Below are 23,504 nucleotides of genomic sequence, written 5' to 3'. Positions count from 1 at the left end.
ACCAGTCTGGAATTCATAAAGTCCTAACTATTTTTGTGTCCCTCCATTCAAGAAACAAAGTTCCAGAACAGAGAACAAATAGCCTCAACATAGGTCACATGCTCAGTCCTTGGCTATATCAGGGGTATGAGACAAAATATCCAGCATAATTAACATTATGATTATTCTGAGTATATTCTCAGAGCCGTATATTGTGTTGGCTGCCATCACGACAGTACTACAGCTGAGTGCTATTTCAGGGGGATTTGGACATTCTGAGTGCTTTGCATCTTCTAAACTCACCCGGCTATCCCTGCTGCAGTTGTCAGGACCTCGTTCTTTTCTCTCTTTTTTTATTTTTAAACTTTTTAAATTTAATTTTATTTATTTGTTTTGGGGGGCATTGGGTCTTTGTTGCCATGCGCGGGCTTTCTCTAGTTGTGGTGAGCAGGGGCTACTCTTTGTTGCGGTGCGTGGGCTTCTCATTGCGGTGGCTTCTCTTGTTGCAGAGCATGGGCTTTAGGCGCACGGGCTCAGTAGTTGTGGCTTGCAGGCTCTAGAGTGCAGGCTCAGTAGGTCTAGCGCACAGGCTTAGTTGCTCCGTGGCATGTGGGATCTTCCCGGACCAGGGCTCGAACCCGTGTCCCCTGCATTGGCAGGCGAATTCTTAACCACTGCGCCACAGGGAAGCCCAGGACCTCATTCTTTTCTGATTAATGCTTCACCTTACACATGATCCCTGGTGAGGCTGTAAATTCAACTGACCTTGTCATTAAAAAATCCATGGGATCCAACTCTGAGTTTGATCTTCAGTTATTTTAGTTCTAAAATTACAAGAATTAAGAGATTATTTTGGAACTTTCACAAAACATCCCTGAGTTTCATTGTATTCCTTGCTGTTAGAATCTAGGAATTTGAACTGTTGGTTATCATGCTTGAAGTTATTGAATGCTATTGGAGACACCTACCTTTGCCTACCATATCAGACAGTGTTCCTGGTCAAAAACAGTAGAAACTACCTGCAGCATACTTAACACACCTATAAAGAAGATATTAAGGAACTCACAGAATTAAATGGAAGGCTGGACAAGCAGACTTTGAGGCAGGATGAAAACCATATCGGGAACAACTCAACCTTCAGGAATGGGCCACTGGAATCTACCTCCCATCGTTGTGCTCGAGATCCAACAGCCCAGGAGAAGGAACACGGTGGGTAGAGTGTAGCTGAGTGCCGTCTATTGGCTGAACCAAGGCAGTGAGAGGACCTCACAGAAGATGTAACCTGCAGGGCTCCTCCTGGGTGGGCTGTTGGAGAGAGTAAATTTGGCTTCCTTTTTCCAGGGATGGTCTGAAATATGGGGTCACCACAGCCCCAGGGTAGCCCTTAGCGACTGTTGGTGGGAGTTGGTGGATGAATAGCCCACCTCCCTCACCCCTTGGGAGACAATTCTGAGATGTATCCTTTGCCACCCCCCAGAGGTCCCTAGTAGGACTGAGCCCAAGATGCCCATGGTGGTGACCTGCTCAGGGCCACACTTCCCTTCCCTGTCTCACTTCTCTAACCTCCTACCACCATTTCTGAGATCACCTCCCAAATAAGCTAACTGCACCCCATCCTTGTCTCAGGTAGGGTTAGGGTTAGGATTAGGGTTCTGGAAGAACCCAACCTAAGACACCCATAACTGCTTCTCATCCAGCTTACCCCAACCCCATGGGTCTTCACTCTCAAGTGAGAACTAAATAGGGAAATTTTATAAAGGTGAGCTTCTCAAAAATCAGAAGAGACCCCTAATTATATGATTCAATTCGTATGAAATGTCCCCAGTAGGCAAGCCCATACAGACAAAAGTAAATTAAGGGTTTCCAGGGAATAGGGAGTTACTGCTTAAGGGGTTCAGAGTTTCTGTTTGGGGTGATGAAAAAGTTCTGGAAGTAGTGATGATGACTGTACACATTGCAAATGTAATTAAAGCTATGGAACTGTACACTTTAAAATGGTTAAAATGGTAAATTTTATGTTATATGTATTTTACCACAATAAAAAAAAATAGTAAGAAAATCAGGTGGCAGAGTTTTACATTTCAAGTATAAGAGAGACTATACATTTACTGTTGTCTTTTTTTTTTTTTTTTTGCCTAAGACAACACCCATAATAACACTCGCAATTCCCATCATCTGCCGTCTGGGTTCCCCTTTTGGGTTCCCCTGTCCTTGGGCTCACTTTGCTGCAGTGGTGATCACATACAATGTTTGCTGGGCTTGTGGACACCCACGGTGAACCTCAGGACTTAAGCTGGTCTGCCTGCACTGTTCTCAGGGCCAGTCACACGCAGCTGGGTCCGCAGAAGCCTATGGTCCACAAACAGATGGGAGTTTCCTCTCAATCTATCCCCTGTGAACTCCTTCCCCACCACTAAGCAGTCTCCTCTCACATCCAGACCCTGAGGGTCAATTTGGAGGTGGATGACACCCATATGGACGATGCTTGAACTGAAAGTGGGTGCAGCTGTTGGGGGCTACTAGGACCAGATGTTCGGCTGATGATCCTCTCCGGCTCAAGGGGAACTCGTCTGAAGCGGTGTTCATAGGAGACTGCCTGCTGAGAAACGACTGCTTAGAAAACCGTTGTCTTTCAGTGAGCCTTAAATAGCCTGAGTTTCAAGGACTTAAGGAGAGGGAGAGAGGCGAAGGTTTGGAAAAGCAGAGGTCACCCACTGGTAGGTGTGTGCCTTGCAGCTATGTTTTGCTCAGCCCTCCATGAATTTTTAAAACTCAGTTGCCGTGATTTACAAATTGCTCACCCAGTCGCCACCTCCTACATCTCACGCCTGGCTTGCTTTCTCTTTTTTACTTCACCTGCCTGGCCCGAGCATGCGTTCATGTTTGTTCTTCCCAGTTTTGCAACTCTGAGGCATGACGGTGATATCCACCAGGGTTCTCGGCCTTCCCCAGTCAATAGAAATTGACTAGAGGCCAGACAAGAAATTCAGGCAATGCTTTATTGCGGCCCCTCTGCGGCAGCGGGGGGAGCGAGAACAAACAACAGGTTCCCTTGCTTGACCGCTCCCTGAAGGGGGGTGATCCTGTTCCTTATATGGAGTGAGGGTAGGGGTGGCTTAGATGTTCTGCCCGCCCCTTAGGTGGTGTTGTGTGCAGGGGGCATGCGCAGTACCCTGCTTTTGCTCCCAACACCCAGTTTTTCTTCTGGGCTCTTCAGAAGTGTCAGTTCGGTTTTTTTGGTCTCTGTACCTTTTGTCCAGAATTTGCCCCAACTGCGCATGCACGCAGTTATTTTTAGTCCCTTATAGTTTCTTTGTATTTTGCTGCTGGAGGAGAGGTGTGTCCAGGTGCCAGCACTGCAGCAAAGAGTCCCAGGTCCCAGTCGGTCTCAACAGGATTCAATGACTCCTCCTGAGCTGCTGTTCCTGGGTGAACGTTGAAGAGTGGCTCATAGGCAGAATAATCATGTCTTGTCTTGGTTTATCTAAAATGGAGGAAATCTGTTTTCAGCTCCCCCTCAAAGAACACAATGATTCTTTTTATTGAAAGCAGTTTTGAAGCTCTCACCCAACGGGGCAGTCAGATAAGGGATCCTGAGTTCTGAGATCTCAGCCATGACTGTCACCAGCCACCTGTTGAAGGAAGCAGAACCTTCGTAGGTCTCAACTGATACAACCTCGTCCGTCGAGATGGTTCTTTGTTTGTTTGTTTTTTGCGGTACGCGGGCCTCTCACTGTTGTGGCCTCTCCCATTGCGGAGCACAGGCTCCAGATGCGCAGGCTCAGCAGCCATGGCTCACGGACCCAGCTGCTCCGCGGCGTGTGGGATCTTCCCGGACCGGGGCCCGAACCCGTGTGCCCTGCATCGTCAGGCGGACTCTCAATCACTGCGCCACCAGGGAAGCGCGAGATGGTTCTTTGAGTAAAGGGCACGCCGCAGACTCTCATACCCCAGTTCCTTGTCCTTCTGGGGGTTCAGAGGTCACATTTCCCAGCCTCCTTGACACTTTGGTAGGGCTTGTGGCTGAGTTCTAGCCAGCTGGGCTGAAGCAAGGTGTTTCCCACACACAAAACTCCATCCTCTCTCCCTTTCCACCGGTGGCATGGAGAGGGGCTTGGATGTAGAACAGAGCCACGAAACGGAAGAAGGACCCTGGGTTCCTGTGTCGCCGCCACCTCCCACTGAAATGACTGCTCTTCCTTCCCGTCTTCCCCTGCTGTCCTTCCTCATTGCACACTCCGAATCTCAGTGTTCTCCAGGATGGAATTTTCAGTCCTTTCCTCTCCTCATGACGTATGCTCTCCTTATGTGACCTCAGCTACCACCTATGGGCTAGTGCCAAACACCAGTCCACATCCTTTCTGACCAGACACCTCCGTCCCAGGGGAAGGGACATGGAGAATTCACAGGCACATGCATTAAAAAGTAAGAACATTCTAGATAGTGATAAGGGTTTTGAAGAAAATGAAAACACGGTAATGAGACAAAAAGGTCCTGAGAGAAGGGACTTGTTGGTTTCCATGACGTGGTTGGCTGAGTGAATCCTGTGAATGATGAGGATTAGTAACAGCTTCAGTCAAAGTGTGCAAGCTGGACCAAGCTCAGTGAGTCAAGGAGACCAAATGGGGACCAGAGTGGCCAGAGCCCTGTGAGAAGATGGAAAGCAGCAGAAGGAAAGACCAGAGGAGAAGGCAGGGGCAGATGGTGCAGAACATTTCCAGGCTTGCTAGAGACTTGCACTTTTATTTTATTATTTATTTATTTATTTGCAGTAGGCGGGCTTCTCACCGCTGTGGCCTCTCCCGTTGCGGAGCGCAGGCTCCGGATGCGCAGGCCCAGCGGCTGTGGCTCACGGGCCCAGCCGCTCCGCGGCATGTGGGATCCTCCCAGACCGGGGCACGAACCGCGTCCCCTGCATCGGCAGGCAGACTCTCAACCACTGCGCCACCAGGGAAGCCGGAGACTTGCACTTTAAAAAGTGCATTAAAAAGCCATCGGAGGATTTTGAGCTTGCGGTTGTTATCATCTGATTTACGTTTTTAAAAGATTACTCTTGCTGCTCTGTGAAGAATGGAGTGTCAGGACCACGGACCAGTAAGCAAGCACTGCAGTAGTCCGGGGCAGGGTTCCAGGGCCTGGGACTAGGGTGGTAACCAAGGAGGTGAAGAGAAGTAGGATCTGAGAGCAAGGCCAGGTCTTGCTGCAGGATTGATGGAAGGGATGAAGAAGACAGAATCAAGATTACAGATTCATCATTTAGGCAGATGGAATGGAAACATTCAATAAAGTAGGGCAGTCTGCGGGAAGAACAGGTTTGGGAATATAATGAATTTAGTTATGGTTGGTAGTGATAAAGACAGTGGTCATGGTAGTGGTAGCAGAAGCAGAAGAAAATCAGAATAGTGTACAGAAAAACCTCATTGTTCCTATGGAGTTTTTAGGGAGATAAGTTATTTTAAAAGCATGTTTCAATTTAGAATATGTATATGGAATTATTGAGGAAACTTTTTCATTTCATTGTTAATAGAAAGTCAGTATAACTGAATCTAACATCCTAGTTTAAGAGATGGAAGTTAGCTTGTATATAGAACAAGGTCATTAAGGCTTTTTTTTTCAAATGAGGCTGTGTGTGTGTGTGTGTGTGTGTGTGTGTGTGTGTGTGTTTGCTGAATTATTTTTTTAAATTATGTAAGTTTTGGATATACAGCATCACAATTCAACATCTGTATACACTATAAAGTGATCACTACCACAAGTCTAGTTACCACTCATCACCATAGAGTTGAGCCCTTTCACCCATTTTGCCCAACCCCCAACGCTCTTTCCCACTGGTAATCGCTAATCTGACCTCTGTATCTGAATTTGTTTTTGATTTATTTTGTTTGTTCACTTGTTTTGTATTTTTAGATTCTACATATGAGTGCAATCATATGGCATTTGTCTTTCTCTATCTGACTTATTTCACTTAGTGTAATACCCTCAAGGTCTATCGGTGTTGTCACAAATGGCAGAATTTCATTCTTTTCTACGGCTGAGTAGTATTCCATTGTGTACGTGTACCACATCTTCTTTGTCCATTCAGCTGTCAATGGGCCCTAAGGTTGTTTCCATATCTTGGCTTTTGTAAACAATGCTACAAAGAACATACAAGTGCATACATCTTTTCAAATTAGTATTTTTGTGTTCTTTGAATAAATACCCATAAGTGGAATAGCTGGGTCATATTGTACTTCTATTCTTAATTTTTTGAGGAATACTGTTTCCCATAGTGGTGCTATGGGATCAATATATAGTCCCACCAACAGTGTACCCAACAGTGTAACAGGGTTCCCTTTCCTCCACATCCTCTCCAACCTATGTTATTTCTTGTCTTTTCAATAACAGCCATTCTAAGAGGTGTGAAGTGATATCTCATTGTGAGATATCTCATTGTGAGATATCTCATCTCGATAAATGCCAAAAAAGCATTTGACAAAATTCAACATCTATTTATGTTAAAAAAAAAAACTCTCCACAAAGTGGGTGTAAAGGAGACGTACCTCAACATAATAAAGGCCATATGTGACAAACCCAGAGCTGATATCATACTCAATAGTGAAAAGCTGAAAGCTTTTCCTGTAAGATCAAGAACAAGACAAGGATGCCTACTCTCACCACTTGTATTCAACATACTATTGAAAGTCCAACCACAGGAATTAGGCAAGAAAAAGCATTCAAATCAGAGAGGAATAAGTAAAACTGTCACTATTTGCAGATGACATGACACTAGACATAGAAAACACTGAAGACTCCACCAAAACATACAAACAAAAAAAAATTAGAACTAATAGATGAATGCAGTAAAGTTGCAGGATACAAAATCAATATACAGAAATCTGTTGCATTTCTATACACTAGTAGTGAACTATCAGAAAGAGAAATTAAGAAAACAATCCCATTTACAATTTCAACAGAGAATAAAATATCTAGGAATAAATTTAATCAAGGAGGGGAAAGATCTGTACACTGAAAACCATGAGACACTAATAAAAAAACTGAAGAAGACACACATAAATGGAAAGATATTCCATGCTCATGAATTGGAAGAATTAGTATTGTTAAATGTCTATACCCAAATTCAAAGCAATCCTTATCAAAATTCAATGGCATATTTCACAGGACTATAACAAATAATTCTAAAATTCGTATGGAACCACAAAAAATTTCAAATAGCCAGAACAATTTTTGTGGAAAAAGAACAAAGCTGGAGGTATCATTTTCCCTGACTTCAAACCATACTAAAAAGCTATAATAAGCAAAATAGTATGGTACTGGCATCAAAACAAACACACAGATCAATGGAACAGAATGAGAGCCTAGAAATAAACTCACACATATATATGGACAGTTAATTTATGACAAAGAAGCAAAGAACATACAATGGAGAAAGTATAGTCTTTTCAGTAAATGGTTCTGGGAAACGGGACAGCCACCAAAACTGCAAAAAAAAATGAAACTAAACCACTCTCCTACACCATACACAAAAATTAACTCAAGTGGATTAAAGACTTGAATGTAAGACATGAAACCATAAAATTCCTGGAAGAAAACATAGGTGGCAACCTCGTTGACATTGGTCTTAGCAATATATTTGTGGATCTGACTCCAAAGGCAAGGGAAACAAAAGCAAAAATAAACAAATTGGGATACATCAAGTTAAAAAGCTGCTCCACAGCTAAGGAAATCATCATCAAATGAAAAGGCAAACTACTGAATGGGAGAAGGTATTTGCAAACCATATATCCAATAAAAGGTTAATATCCAAAATATAAAAGAACTCATACAACTCAAAAAACCAAACCAAATGCACTGATACATTTCAAAATAATTATGATACTGTACTAATCCTTAGCATTTCTCTTAGTTAAAAAAAAAAAAAAAAAAAAAAAGTCTTCTGCCTTGCCAATCCCCTGCCCCACAAACCTGTCATAAAGCTTATTAATTCCCAAGCAGGTGCTGAAAAGGTCCAAAAAAGCAAGGGAAGGTAACTTTGCACGCCATAAGAAAGAGTTCTGACTTTATTCTATAGCCCCTGAGGAATCAGCAAAATGTTTTAGACATGAAAGTAAAATGATGAGGTTTGTGATCAATAAAAATTATACTCATGATGATATGGAGGAGGAACTACAGGAGAGAAGCTGGATGCAGGAACACTAGTTAGAAAGGAGGCTGGTGGCAGTAGCTGAGGTATCCTGGCACAGGTACGTTGGCAAAGCAGAGGTGACGGTGGGGGATGGAGTTGAGGGACCAGCAGAGTTGATGAGAACTGAATATGCAGACAATGAAAATGGAAATAAAAGGCAGGAAAAAGAGACTTCCCTGGTGGTCCAGTGGTTAAGACTCCGCACTCCCAATTCAAGCAGTGCCGGTTCCATCTCTGGTCGGGGAACTAAGATCCCACATGCCGTGCAGCACAGCCAAAAGAAAAAAAAAAAAAAAAAAGAAGGCAGGGAAGAAAGAGTAGTTATACAGCAGGAAGAGTCAGTAGGCCAACACTGGCACGGTGAGGAAACCAATAGACAAATTCATTTTTGTGTAATAACAACACAAATTGAAACTCTGTGGTGTCCCCATAGTATAAAATTTAAGTTCATCTTTGAATCAGGAGCACATCTTAAACGTTACCACGTGCCAGAGAAAGCCCGAACACACAGGTAGGAGAAGCAAATTGCAATTGGACGTCCAAGTTGATGCACTGGCCCTGCATAGAACTGATGGAAGTGTTTAGGAGCTGGCAACTTAGTTAACCTGGGCCAATGACAGGAGCCCTCAACTGAGCGCTTAGGTCCATGAGAGACTGTGTCAAAGGCGTGAGAAAACCTGCTATCAGTGAAATGTTTTCTAAAGCAAATTGTATGGCATATCCTGAAGGTGATTTAAAGAGCAGTAAAAAGGTGAAACTAATACGTATTTCATCTTAAAATTTTAATCCATTTATCTTCATATAGGACATTATGATTCTAAGTTAATTTTCTCCTAGAACAGTGAACCATGTATATTAAAATTTTTCAATTTTTATCCTACCAATTAATTACAAATGCTATCTTTATTATGTGTGATAGTCTGTTTAGGGGGTGGGTTAACTCAGACTCAGTGACTAACAAGGGGAGAAGGGACCAACAAGCTTTGCTTGTCCAGTGCAAATGGAATCATTCCACAAAGCAGCCAGCGTGGCCCCTGCAACATCTTGGTTTTACATTAAAAAGGGCTACCTATCTCTTCGGGGGAAGCATCAAAGCTTCCCCCACTGTCTGAAACAAAGACAGTGAAATCTGTTTCACTTCACTGTCTGAAACAAAGCTGCTGGCTCAGAGGGGCCCTCACTTCACACAGGTTCCCCTAAGAGCATGGGCCTTGTTCGTGGATTGTTCAGCTCAGCTGAAACCCAGGCAGCTGCGGAGAACTGAAAACTGTGGTCATTCTGATCAGGAGGCAGGCCTCAGGGCTGTGCTCATAGCTCTGGCTGTTGCCATGGCTCACCTGTTTGGAAACAAGGCTTTCCTAGGCACTTGGAAACCTATAACCTGGCAGAGCAAAGACACCACACAAACAAACACACACACTATATATATATATACCGAACTGGTCTCCCTGTGCTATGTGGCTGCTTCCCACTAGCTATCTATTTTACATTTGGTAGTGCATGTATGTCCATGCCACTCTCTCACTTCGTCCCAGCTTACCCTTCCCCCTCCCCGTGTCCTCAAGTCCATTCTCTATGTCTGCGTCTTTATTCCTGTCCTGCCCCTAGGTTCTTCAGAACCATTTTTTTTTTAGATTCCATATATATGTGTTAGCAAACGGTATCTGTTTTTCTCTTTCTGACTTACTTTGTATGACAGACTCTAGGTCCATCCACCTCACTATAAATAACTCAATTTCATTTCATTTTATGGCTGAGTAATATTCCACTTATATATGTGCCACATGTTCTTTATCCATTAATCTGTTGATAGACACTTAGGTTGCTTCCATGTCCTAGCTATTATAGTGCTACAATGAACATTGTGGTACATGACTGTTTTTGAATTATGGTTTTCTCAGGGTATATGCACAGTAGTGGGATTGCTTGGTAGTATGGTAGTTCTATTTGTAGTTTTTAAGGAACCTCCATACTGTTCTCCATAGTGGCTGTATCAATTTACATTCCCACCTGGGAATTCAGTATTTTTAAAATACATTTAACAAGCCTTAGTTCTCCAAACATCCAGAAGTCTGAAAACTTCTTCAGGAGAAAATACAACCATATTGGCAAAAAAAAAAAAAAAAAAAAAAAAGCGGGCTTCCCTGGTGGCGCAGTGGTTGAGAATCCGCCTGCCGATGCAGGAGACACGGGTTCGTGCCCTGGTCCGGGAAGATCCCACATGCCGCGGAGCAACTAAGCCCGTGAGCCATGGCCGCTGAGCCTGTGCGTCCGGAGCCTGTGCTCCGCAACGGGAGAGGCCACAACAGTGAGAGGCCCGCATACCGCAAAAAAAAAAAAAAAAAAAAAAAAGCAACTACGAACAAGTGTTCTGGTTTCCTCTCACTCACCTAATATGTATGTCAGTGACAGCAGTTTGTCTATCAGTAACACAGTAGGCTGAACACTGAGGTTCAAACGTTCTTCCACTTAAAAGCGCTAATAAATTATGGAAACTGCTCTCAGTATACCTCTCCTTTCCATATCCTAACATATGTATAACTGAAACCACTGATTTAAAAATCATTACATAGCGCTGAACTCTGCCTCCTTTATCAGTTTAAATGAATGCACCTTCCCTTTAGCATTATATTCCAAAAAATACATAAGCCCCCAAAATTTGGAGTACTAAACTAGATAACCCCCCAAAGACACTTTTGACAGAGGTAATGCATTACATAAAAAGAGGTTTCCAGAACTTGCTGTCAGAACCTAAGCATACACCGACAACACTGACATCGTTCACTGCACACACCGTTTAACTCTGCAGGCGGTCCTTTGCCACTGGTCAGCTTTACTAGCTCGAGTCCAGCAGGAAAGTGCATGGTGCACCAGATTCACGTGCTCTTAACTTGCTACTGTGTTCTCTTCTTTACTGAAATGTTTTACTGAGCCAGGCTTTACCCATGACAGGCCAGCAACGCGAAACCTTTTATTGTGCTGTTCTTCAGGCTTTTTCGGAGTCAGCATCTTCTCTCTGGCTTCATCGGGTACAGAAGGATTCCACAGAGAAAAGCTAATTGCATAGGGGTCTTCTACTTTAGGTTGGTCAAATAAATGAGCAGTGCACACCTTAACACTGTCAACCGAATATCTTTTTCGTACAGTACTGCAGCCTCTGGATTTAGGGGGCTTGCTGTATCAATCTTGTAGAAAACTCTCCTTGCTTACATCAATACTTGCCAAATATTATTATGGACCCACCTCCATTTTGTGAATGCTTTCTTCACATCCACTTCACCTGAGGTGGAATCAACTAGCAAGTGAAAGACGGGAATATCAAACACCAAACGTGGACAGTCACCATCTGGGTACTTATCAGGGATGTAAACTGTAAACTTAAAGACACCATCTTGATAAAGTCCATGCTGTATGAATATTACTCCAAACCACAGTAATGCAGATCAATAAGATGGCTGCACATAGACACCTGGTAGCTTCTGCTTCACAACCCAGGTAAATTCTGCAAGCAGGGAATACTCCAGGTAGAAAGGTCTAGGAAGCATGTGTGCCATTTGTTGACTCTGTTGCTGGGCAGGAGATGAAAGCTGAGTTATGGGTAAAGCATTTGGGGGAATAGAAGGCAGCTGTTTCTTTGGAGCAGTGCGTGAGGACTGGTTTTCACATCCCCTGTTAATGTCTTCTCTTCACCATCAGACCGTTTGCATACAGAGCTTGTAGACATGATGCAGAGAGGGTTCATAATGTGTACTCCAAACAAAGAAATTCAATGGTCTGTGTCATCAAACTCTTCCATCCTCAGAATTCACTTTACCTCGGTGTTTTCAATGCAATGCTCCAGGCTGCCAAGAGCCATCACGGCCCTACAGCATCTCTGGCCTCAGTGCCAGGCTGGCCCCAGCCTACTCCCCGCCAAGCCCAGCCCAAGAGAACTGACATCTTTTTTTTTTTTTTTTTTTTTCCAATTAGTTCCTGACCAGGAATCGAACCCGTGCCCCCTGCAGTGGAAACTCAGAGCCTTAACTACTGGACCGCCAGGGAAGTCCCGACCTCACTAAGTTTTGATAGTTTTCTAGTTGCTTATACTGGGTTTCCTAGGTAGACGAAAATAACAGTAATAATTTTACCTCTTACTTTCCAATATGTATATCTCTTATTTACTCCAACTTATTGTTTTGGCTAGAATTCCTAGAAATTTATTAAATGTATAATAACAGCAGGCTTCCTTATTATCACAGAATTAGTCTATTACTATTATATATCAAGTTGGTTCTAGGTGTGAAATAGATTTTTTCTTACATTAATAAAGCATCCTTTTGCTTTTCAAATGATTGACATCTCTTTAATGGAGACGATTTAAACTGGGAAGGACTGTGGTGAGTTGGAAAGTACATCCCCATCCGGAGGTGTAATCAGTTCCAGCCAATGGCTGCCATAGGGGCCTGAGGTGGTCAGACTTGCTGTTTTTCCAAGAGAATGCCCAAACATGGATTTTTAAAAGTAAAAATCTATTGATTTTTAAAGGATGACATTATTCCACTTTTAAAAACACTATTGGGGCCACTTCTGTGAGCCAGATGCAGCCCTCAGACCACCAGTTTACAAATTCTGATGTTTGGGATTGGAAGACTCTGAAGAATTCTAAGCTGGGGGACATCAGGTTGTAGAGAGAATAATATAAATGTAACTTTGGACCTGTTAAGCTAGAAATAAACCAATGAAATCTTCCAGTCAGCAGTTGGAAACATGTGCCTAGAAAAATCCCTTTACATTGTTCTAAAAAGACCAAAACCTTCTGTGAGGATGTCAACATCCCTGACGGCTCTGATAAATTTGACACCATGGATATCATTCCTCTGACAGCAGCATGTGGTATGTTCCAGGCTCTGCGCTAAGTGATTTATATGTGGTATCTCATTGAAACTCACACGCTATGACTCAGTTACCATTACTAGTAAGGAGGAATAAAATAGACAATAAAAGTTATCAGTGTGTTCAAGGTCATCTCATATTTGAGAAACATGAATAGCATATAGGGTTACACTAAAATGCAGATCAGAAAGTACACACACGGGACTTGCCTGGTGGTCCAGTGGTTAAGAGTCTGCACTTTCACTGCAGGGGGCTCCAGTTCAATTCCTGGTCAGGGAACTAGGATCCCACATGCCGCGCAGTGTGGCCAAAAGAAAGAAAAAAAAGAAGAAGAAAAAAGGAAAGTACATACACAAACACACTCTTAACGTCAGTTGGCTTCTTCTTCAAGAGCTAACAAGATGCAAATATCTGGCATTCTTTTCACAATGGGACATGGCATAGTCACCACCAACAAAAGACAGGGCAGGCTCCAAATGGGATTGTTTGGAACATGGTTCCCCCACCCAGCCTGTTACGGACATAGGAAACTGGGGCGTGGATCCCATGAACCTGGGGTCAGCAGCGCTGTGGGACTTCTCAGGAAGAGCACTAGGGAGGAACTAGAGAGAACCAAGGAAGGTGCCAAGTTGTATTCTTGTGTACAAGTGCCAGTCCAGTGAGACTCACCTAGAAATTTTGGACACAGCAGATTCATTGTGGGTAATAAACAGGTGGGCACATAGCCACGGTGTCTCCCCTATTCACTAGGCAGCCTCATAACCAGAAGAAGCCTTGAGGCAGAAGACAGCTGGGCTCAGCTTTCCTCATGCCCTGTACGAAGGTTCTGGTCTAGAAGCAGTCTGCACAGCTTATTGCTAATTGCTGTCCTGACCCTTCCTGAGACAGCAGCATCTAGACCTGCTCTGTCACCTGACAAGCAGGTCCATTTGGCATTTCACAGGTACCAATAGGTGTGGAGGGAAGTCTCATGCCAGAAGCCTCCAGAGTTGGTGCCCTGGTTTCTGCAGTGAAACGAAGACAGATGGGTTGGAAACAGGAAGCAAAACTTCCTGTACGGAATCACACAGGGAGGGGCACCCTCGACAGAGCGGTTGTCTCCCAGGAGATTTGAAGCTTTAAAGAAAACAGCTCCGAGCGCCTTCTAGGAAAGGAGAATGTTTAAAGGATGCAAGGCAGTGTTTCTCCCTTTCCCTCTTGTCAAACATCATTTGCTAAACTGATTTTTAGCAAAAGCGGGTGTCTTATACTCAGAGTCTCTTTACACATTAAATATACCCCTAGTTCATACATTTCTAGCCCGGGATGAATTTCACGCGGTTATTGAAATTGTCAAGGGAAATCAGTTGAGGAGACAGTGTCAGAAACATTGTCTGAACTGAGAGCTTGAAGAAGTTATTTTCAAACAAAACAGCAGCCACAAAGAGGAGATGGGTAGCTGTGTGGGGGGTAGGGGGAGAGAGGGAAGCACCTAGGCGCCCCCAGCAACATGGTGCAAATGTGTCACAAGGAGGTGTCAGACAGTGTCCATGCAGAAGGATTCTGAGCTTCAGCCCATCAGACATCACCCACTTCCAGACATCAAATGAGATAATTCATGTAAGAGCACTTTGAAGATATAAAGCATTCAGGAGCCATAAATGTCATAATTATTGTTACTCTCGTTACTAACTCAGTGGTGCTGGCTGTCTCTCTTGGGGAGGACACTTTCAGACCCAAGGCGGATGAAAAATGTCTTTAATACACATTTGGGCTCTCTTCTCTATATTTCTCAACTCCCACATATGAGTCAGGCTATAAAATGGAGCAAGACAAGAGGACGCTCTGTATCAATAATAAGCATCTGTCAGGTGTGCAGAGGAACTCAGTCTGCAAAGCACTTCCACTCCCATCACCTCGCATCTCCCCACCACTGTTGGGAGCTGAGTCCCCTCCCCAGGGTCAAGGACAGAACCCTTGGCCTTTCTGCTTTTGTCTACCTGACATAACTCTGCCCTCTTGGTTTCTCTGAGGTGATCCATCTTTGGAAAAGAAAAGACAGAACAGTTAGAGGGTGCACTAGCTCATCGACTCTTTCTGTTCTGGAGGTCCCTTTGTCAGAGAAAAGAATGTGTGCAGGTAACTTCTTCCCTTAGCGCACACTTATGGCCATCCATGCATCTGGGAAACACCAGGACGGGCCCTCCCCTTTTTATTTTCACATTTCTATGTGCCCCACCAGACGGTGCACAGCTTGAGCTTATTCACTGCAGTAAGTACACTGGTTAGCACAACATCAGGCCTTAGGAAGTGTCCAATAAGAGATACTGAATGAATGAATGAGGGAAAGGCCTTTGGCATCGCCAAATTATTCCACTGGCCAGTGGACTCCAGGATCTGGGCCTTAGATCCTTGATCTTTCCCGCATGCTACAGAGCGTGCTCTTTTTGCCATTCCCGCCTTCTTCCTTCCTGGCAGAACATGATTTGTTCTGGAATCTACCCACACTGCTTTGTGCTTCCGGGTCCATCTCACGCTCAGCTCCAGAGATGGGTCCTGATTAGTCCAAGCTCAACATTTCGCTTTACATGGAAATCCTTTAGAATGCTCATTGAAATGCATATGCCTGGGCCCCATCCCTAGTGAATCAGACTCACTGGGTCTGGGAATCTGAATGTCGTGAGCTCTGCAGGTGATTCTCCTCTTTGGGTAACTCTGGCGTGCCTCATCTAAGCTAAGTAATGTGTCAGCCCCTTGGCAGTTTTACTGGTTCAGGAAATCAGTCTGAAGGGAATTGTGAACATTCTGTGGTATAGGGAGAGCTCTCTCAAACTCTGTAGCTGGCTGTGAACAAGGAAGAATATATGTCGTCCTGAAGGCTGCCGCCACCGTCCTGTACCCACCAGGGGAACCAGCCCAAAGATCCAGTCACCCGCTCACCGGGGTTGGTAGAGAGGAGAGACAGAGACAGTGTGTCCTTGATAACAACACTGGGACATTGAATCAACCAACCCTGGAGCCTGTCCTAGGTTAAACTTCTCATTATGTGAGACAGTAAATGTCTTTATTGCATAAGCCACTGTGGGTCAAGTGTTCTGCTCCCTGATGAAAGCATCCTGATTAATTCAGCTCCTGGCAGGCAGCAGCTATACCCATCTGAGCTGTACACCTAAGCAGCCAAAATCCAAATAGTAATAAAAATAGTGAACCTGGACTGAGTTTACTATGCCAGTCACTGTGCCGAGTGGTTTGTATTGATTATTTCAATCATTCTTCATAGCTATCCTATCAGGTGGTGAGTTACGGGCTGCCCTCATCTACAGATGAGGAAACTGAGGAAGAGAACATTTAAATAACTCATCCAAAGCCAGTGGCAGAGCCAGAATGTGAATCCAAGGAAGCTGACCCCGGAGTTTACCATCTCAAAGCCAAACTGAGACGCTGCGTGTTGAAGCCTGCTGGCGTTCGAACAGCCCCTCTGGTGCGGCTGAATTCTGTCAATAGGATTTTACCATCTGGGACAATTTGTTCAACTCCACCAACCTAGGTACTAACCCATGCCGAAAGCATCAGCCGAGAAAGAAATGCCAGCTTCCCACTGGAAGAACAATGGCGGGGCTGGGACCCTCAGTTGGGGCTTCCGGTCAGCCTCAGAGACCTTGAATATGTCCAGTCCTCAGACACCAGAGGGAGGAGGGGCCCAAGGAAGGAGCCACTGATGGTCTTTTCTGTTCAGATTCTCCTGCTGTGTGAATTGTACGGCAGTAACCCCAGCTGCAAATCAGGACCCATCATCTGCCGATTTTAAATTCACCAAGAGCAGCGGATTCAAATGACAACTGAACATGTTCCAGTCGCTTTACAGGGCTCAACTCTGTTTCCCTTATTTCTTGAAGTGGAGTAACTTCGCATCGATTTTAAAGAGGACTGCGTCTTTAAAATTGAACAGAAATGAAATACCACTCTCCATACATACGATACATACAATACACAGACTATGTCCAAATACATTCCAGTCTCCAGGGTCACAATACAAAGCCATTTCAACCAGCTAATGAAAGACAAAAAAAATGTCAGCCAGTTTTTGTTCTCTGGTTTTTGTTTTAATCCATATAGATAACTAGTCTGTAGCTTTTCCTTTTCAGCTGGCTATTCTAGCAGCTCAAAGCATGGTAGCATGTCTATTTATTTTTAAATATATATGTATATACACACAGCCACATCTGTTCCTAATATGTTCATAAATGCTTTACAGTTCTCAAAGTATATGTGATACCTTACTTGATCCCAGAACACTTATGCTGTTAACAAACACTGAATGAGATTCTGCTTTAGCCTGGGCACTGTTGGGCATTGAGACTTTGCTACCCGGAGCCGGCTCCCAGGCCAGCAGCCTCACCATCACCTGGGAGCCGGGTAGAAACACAGCATCTCAGCCCCACCCCACACCTGCCAACTCAGACTCTGGTGACTCCATTGCACTGCCCTAGAGCAGAGGTCCCCAAACTTTTGGGCACGAGGGACCGGTTTCACGGAAGACAATTTTTCCCCAGATGGAGGGGTGATGTTTCAGGCGGTAATGCGAGCGGTGGGGAGCGATGGCGAGAGGCAGATGAAGCTTCGCTCGCTCGCCCGCCGCTCACCTCCTGCTGTGCGGCCCGGCTCCTAACAGGCTGCAGACCCGTGGCGGTTCATGGCCCAGGGATTGGATAAGATGACAAATAAAATATAGTCCTTGTCCTCAAGGAGCTCAGAAACTAGAGGAAGAGAGGAAGACAAAATCGGGGCATCACAATCCAGCGTGCCAGTTGCCGTGAGGGAATCAAGCTCAGCGGCTGCTGGGAGCCCAGAGGAGGGTGTGCTGGCCCTGGAGGCCAGGCAAGGCTCCTGGCAGGAAGCGATCTTGAGCTGGCCACAGTGGAGTGGGGGAGACACCCTCCCGAGAAGGTATGGGACATGGTTCAGACAGAAGGGGGGCCCCTGTTGAGAGAGTGAAGCTGTCTGGGATGTTCTCCACATCCAAAGCCTTATTGGAAAACACCGGCAATGATATTCTTTAGGCACCAGCGGCCTTTGCATACCACAGATGAAGAGGGGACTTTGTTTGCACCTCTGAATCTGGGAAGCATGGATGGGTAGCTGTGGAAGATGAGGCTGTGTGTTTAGCGACAGAGATGTGATCCCTGTGATACGCCATAAGGTTTTCATTTTCACTTAGTAAAAATTCAGTTTGCACGTGCTCCTTGGGTGCTCCCTCATCCAGCCTTAATAGCAGGCAGGGACATCTGAGTCCCCTACATAAGAAGCAAATGAAAGAAAAATGCCTCTCTCTTTTTTTTTTTTTTTTTTTTTTTTTTTTTTTTTTTTTTTTTTTTGCGGTATGCGGGCCTCTCACTGTTGTGGCCTCTCCCGTTGCGGAGCACAGGCTCCGGACGCGCAGGCCTAGCGGCCATGGCTCACGGGCTCAGTTGCTCCGCGGCATGTGGGATCTTCCCGGACCAGGGCACGAACCCGTGTCTCCTGCATCGGCAGGCGGATTCTCAACCACTGCGCCACCAGGGAAGCCCGCCTCTCTCTTTTTTATTGTTTTTAAATTAATTTGTATTGGAGTATATTGCCTTACAATATTGTGTTAGTTTCTGCTGTACAGCACAGTGAATCAGCCATACATATACATATATCCCCTCTTTTTTGGATTTCCTTCCCATTTAGGTCACCGCAGAACACTAAGTACAGTTCCCTGTGCTATATAGAAGGTTCTCGTTAGTTATCTATTTTATACATAGCAGTGTATATATGTCGATCCCAATCTCCCAATCCATCCCACCCCCACTTCCCCATCTGGTATCCATACATCTGTTCCCTACATCTGTGTCTCTATTTCTGCTTTGAAAAATGCCTCTCTCTTGACTCATTGCATGGAAGAGGTCACTGACACCCAATAATGTCATTTCTGGTACCTTCCAGTAAGGCATACATGACTGAAGTCAGACTTTACAGAGTTGATGGGCTCAGCCCAAGATTCCACAGGCTCTGCGAGAGTCCTGGTCATCATATGTCACAAGCTGTGATCTGGCAGGTGGCAGAAGAGGCTAACACAGGGAGGGTCTGCTGTATGCTCAGGGCTGTGTTAGGTGCCTTTCTTTCTTTGGTCTTCACAGTAGCCCTGGGGGTGGGTATTACTTCCCCTGGTGACAAATAACAAAGCAGAGATGAGGGAGAACTCTGCTGGTTCCTATATCAGACTCCAAACTCCTCCATCTCCACTCCTATTTCTCATACAAGGTACTACATCCCCCAAGACTTCTTTTTTTCTGTGCCATCCTTCCCCAGCTCCATCCCTCTCCTTTCCTCTCTCAACCTCCCATCCCCCCCAGACTCTGTGTCTCAGGCTTTCAAAAACAGTACTCATCTCTATGGTGTCCATGGGTCCTGCTGACATCCCATTAGTGTGAGCTTCAAAATGCATTTCCATCTGCAGTTCTGCTGCTGATTATTTCCTGCCTTTTAAAAGCATTGATCTTGATCTGCACTTCAGCTCTCTTCTGTCTTGCAACCCCCTTTCTGAGAGATCACTGTGGGGCTTTCACCTCTAACATCCTGTATCTTACATTCTAGCCGCTCCTTAGTTTTCAGTTTCCCCCTGAAGGACACATGGGAAGGCTCATGAGGCCCTGCTACTGGGAGGGTAGTGATGTTGAGACAGGACCAGGGTAGAGATGAAGCAGGCAGGGTGCTGAAACCATGCGGCCTGGGGAAGAAAAGCTAGTGAGAGCCCATACAAAGACCATGCCCAATGTCCAATACGAAGAGCAGAGTTCCAACATAAATGAGACAAACAAGTAGCTTGAATGACAAACAAGTCATTCCAGAATCGTCCTTTTATGCAATGCTGCAGTTTCTACAAGTGGAACTTGAAGGAACTTGCAGCTCTGATCACACGCCGCTTTAAAAGCTCTTTCCTCTGGTACGGAAAGCTGGATGGCCCATCAACAGTGCAACACTACTTTCAGTTTGAAACATATTTTTTCTGTCCAATTCCTCCTTGGGTGGTTTAATCAAAACAACAAAAGCAGAATGCTGCCTTACTTCTTCTAAGCATCTTGGTAATCATTTTCTGAAACTTCTTTGGGTGCATCTATTTTGAATTTTGTGGAATAAAGGGAAACATATTCAGACTTCAGAGCAGGATGAACTATTTTCAGCTACAAACTAAGGAAAAATGATCTTCCCCCTACACACGCATACCCCTGCACCAATGACTAAACAGCTACTGTCAAGTCAGTGGCAAGAGAGAGAAATAGTTTAGAACAGGGTCACAAACTTTCTGTAAAGGGGAGAGAGTAAATAGTTGATACCAGAAAGTACACAGTCTCTCACAACTATTCAATTCCACTGTGGCAAGAAAGCAGCCATAGATAATATGTAAATGAATGGGTGGAGCTAGTTTACAATATTTGAATTTCATATAATTTTCATATATCATGAAACATTATTCTCTCTTTGCTTTTTTCTTTTTAACCATTTCAAAATGTAAAATCCATTCCTAGCCCATAGGCCAACGAAAGTAGACAGTGGGCTTGATTTGGCCTTTGGGGCATAGTTTGGCAACCCCTGGCTTAGAAGGTCCCTATGCAAAATTGATCCTTCTGGTGACTTCCCTAGTGGTCCAGTGGTTAAGACTTCGCTTTCCAATGCAGGGGGGTGAGGGTTCGATCCCTGCTTGGGGAGCTACGATCCCACATGCCTCATGACCAAAAAACCAAAACATAAAACAGAAGCAGTATTGTAACAAAGTCAATAAAGACTTTAAAAATGGTCCACATCAAAAAAAATCTTAAAAAAAAAAAACTGTGATCCTGGAATTAAAAATAATTTACTGTCTAGAATATTAGACGTTCTCCTATCAGTGGTTCTTAATCTTGTAGGCAAATCAGAATCATCTATGGATCTTTTATTTTAAAAAATACGAGGGCTGGGACTTCCCTGATGGCACAGTGATTAAGAATCCTCCTGCCAATGCAGGGGACATGGGTTCGAGCCCTGGTCTAGGAAGATCCCACATGCCACGGAGCAACTAAGCCCATGTGCCACAACTATGAGCCCATGTGCCACAACTACTGAAGCCTGCGTGCCTAGAGCCCGTGCTCCACAAGAGAAGCCACCACAATGAGAAGCCTGTGCACCACAACAAAGACCCAATGCAGCCAAAAAAAAAAAAAAAGAAAAAGAAAAATGAGGGCCAAAGCTACCAAATTAGAGTCTCTAATTAGAGGGTTATTCTATGGAATTACTATATCATAATTTAGTTATATGCCATAAATTATTGAATCTCTTATTGATGGACATATAGGTTATTTCCAGCTTTTCGTTATTATTGTAAAAAAAAAACTAATGAATGTCACTGTACACATATTATCCAATTGTGTCCTTAGGATAAATTCTTAGATTTTTAATTGGTGAGCCAAAGAGTATAAAAATTTCCAAGTTTCAACTCTGTTCCAGATGGTGCTGTGAGTTTGCACTGTAAGACACAAAACACAATCCTCTGCTCCAAACCGAAGCAATGCTCAGTCTTAAACATTGTTGTATTAAAAAAAAAAAAAGTGATAAACATCCTGATGGACCAGAAATAGGAGGTTAATACAGAGCCTTGGGCAGGGCTAGAGCTGTGGACCTTCTGGGCTCCAAGGCCATTAATAGACAGAAGTAGCCCATATTCAACTTCAGTAGGGGGCCAACATCAAGCCTGGCTTGTGAAATCAGGAGCTGGAATACAATGAGGTGGGGCTCCCTTACCCACGAGCAAAGGTTCAAAGAAGCTGGCCCAGCTCCCTGGCTGTATTCTCCATTAAGCTGTTGCCCAAGTTAGCAGGAGGAATTAGCCATTTACCCAGGCAGGACTTGGACCAAGCTACCCATTGGCTCCAGAACTAGATCTGAAATGTCCTTGTGAAATAAGAGCTTCAAGCTTCTAACATAAGTCCAGGTTTTGAGCTGCAAAGCTCAGGTCACTATAAACCTTCTAGACATAAAGAAGGTGAGTAGGAGACAAAGAACAGAAAAGGCCAAGAATGGTTCCTCCCCATGAACCACAGACTAAAACTGCAAGACATATGAGGACAACCGATGCCATAAAAGACAGACATTTAACACAACTTAGAGATCATTCAGTCCTGGGAAACTTAAGATAAAAAAGCAATTTTGTAAAAAAGAAAAAAAAAGCCTCTAAGAAAAGTACTGTCAATATTATCAAAAAGATAATGGCAGTTATAGTTACCTATTTTAAACTTTGAGGAAAAAAATCAATTTTTGGATATAAGTTGAAATTTTAAAGAAAAAGAAATGCAAGGCATAATTTACACATTAGCAAAAGTGAGAGAAAGAAAGGGAGAGATGGGGGACAAAGAAAACTTTACCAATCCAAGAGAAGGCAGGAAAGGAGAAACAAATAAATAAATCACACTATAGAAAATAGAAAATAAGATAGAAGAAATAAGTATACTGTACAGAAATCAGAGAAAATGTAAACAAATTAAACCCATATATTTAAATTAGAGACTATCAATTGGATTTTTTACTTCAATTATGTACTGGTGAAAACAGACATGTTTAAAATCTAACAGGGTCAAAATTTTTAAAGTAAAATTTCAAGTGAAAGTTATCCTTATAAAGAAGGAAAATTGACCAGGAAGAGACTTCCAATGAACATTAAACATGGCAGATTGAACACTCTGTTGACTTCAACCCTTTCCATCCCAAAAATGACGATAAAGAGATGAAAGCCTTAAAGGTCAAAACTGGCACAGCATTGTTTTCATTGCATTCTGTTGGTCAAGCAGTTACAGAGCTCAGATTCAAGTGGAAAGGACACAGACCTCACCTCTCAGGATCAAAGCATTTTGGAGCTATGTTTTTAAAACCACCACAATTATGAAGAATAGAAATTAAAGTATCAGCTATTGTCTAACAGCAGCCTGAAAGGGGTGAAAGAAACAGATGGAGGAAAGGAAAATCTACTGACTAAAAATTTCCCAGAATTCAACTATGTAAATTCTTTATATAGATGGCTCTTAAGAATATGGAACAGAATAGGCTGGAGGGGGAAAATACACGGTTAGACATTGTGGTAAAATTAAATGACACACACACACAATCCTAGGAGTTTCCAAAGATAAAAAGGAAAAAGCATCAGAACAACAGAACAGGAAGAAACAATAGATAGTATTTTCATGCCCCACCTCCCCAATTTAAACCTAAAGAGAAGTAGAGGAAAAGAAGACCAGAAGTTTATGACATGCTAAAGCATTTGTTGTGTTTGGGGTATAACACAGCTACACATAAGTGTAAGAAAGTAATAGAGAAAAATAGAATCAGGTATGGAAATTAATAATTTAAGGGTAACCTAGAGAAGAATAAAAGGGGAATGTATAGGGGCTTCCCTTCCCTGGTGGCGCAGTGGTTGAGACTCCGCCTGCCGATGCAGGGGACA

At 43.8% G+C, this 23,504-nt stretch overlaps 1 protein-coding gene and 1 pseudogene across 9 annotated transcripts in view; both read right to left on the bottom strand.

The window, feature by feature from the left end:
* MTHFS (methenyltetrahydrofolate synthetase) overlaps positions 1 to 23,504 on the bottom strand; it is a 344,713-nt gene that overhangs the window by 91,225 nt on the left and 229,984 nt on the right. Inside the window, exon 5 of one of the 9 annotated variants that reach the window (XM_059057054.2) lies at positions 8,337 to 8,407. The exons of the other annotated variants lie outside the window; for them this stretch is intronic. The gene's annotated coding sequence lies outside the window, so the exon portion shown is untranslated. Of the gene's footprint in view, positions 1 to 8,336; positions 8,408 to 23,504 lie in introns of those variants that run through there. 9 annotated transcript variants of the gene reach the window in all.
* On the bottom strand, positions 11,048 to 11,903 carry LOC131752571 (AKT-interacting protein-like; annotated as a pseudogene).

The sequence above is a fragment of the Kogia breviceps genome, chromosome 3, assembly GCF_026419965.1.
Source record: "Kogia breviceps isolate mKogBre1 chromosome 3, mKogBre1 haplotype 1, whole genome shotgun sequence".
NCBI classification, from domain to species: domain Eukaryota; kingdom Metazoa; phylum Chordata; class Mammalia; order Artiodactyla; family Physeteridae; genus Kogia; species Kogia breviceps.
The sequence above is the reverse complement of the archived record's forward strand: the minus strand, read 5'-3'. Positions and strand labels throughout refer to the sequence as shown.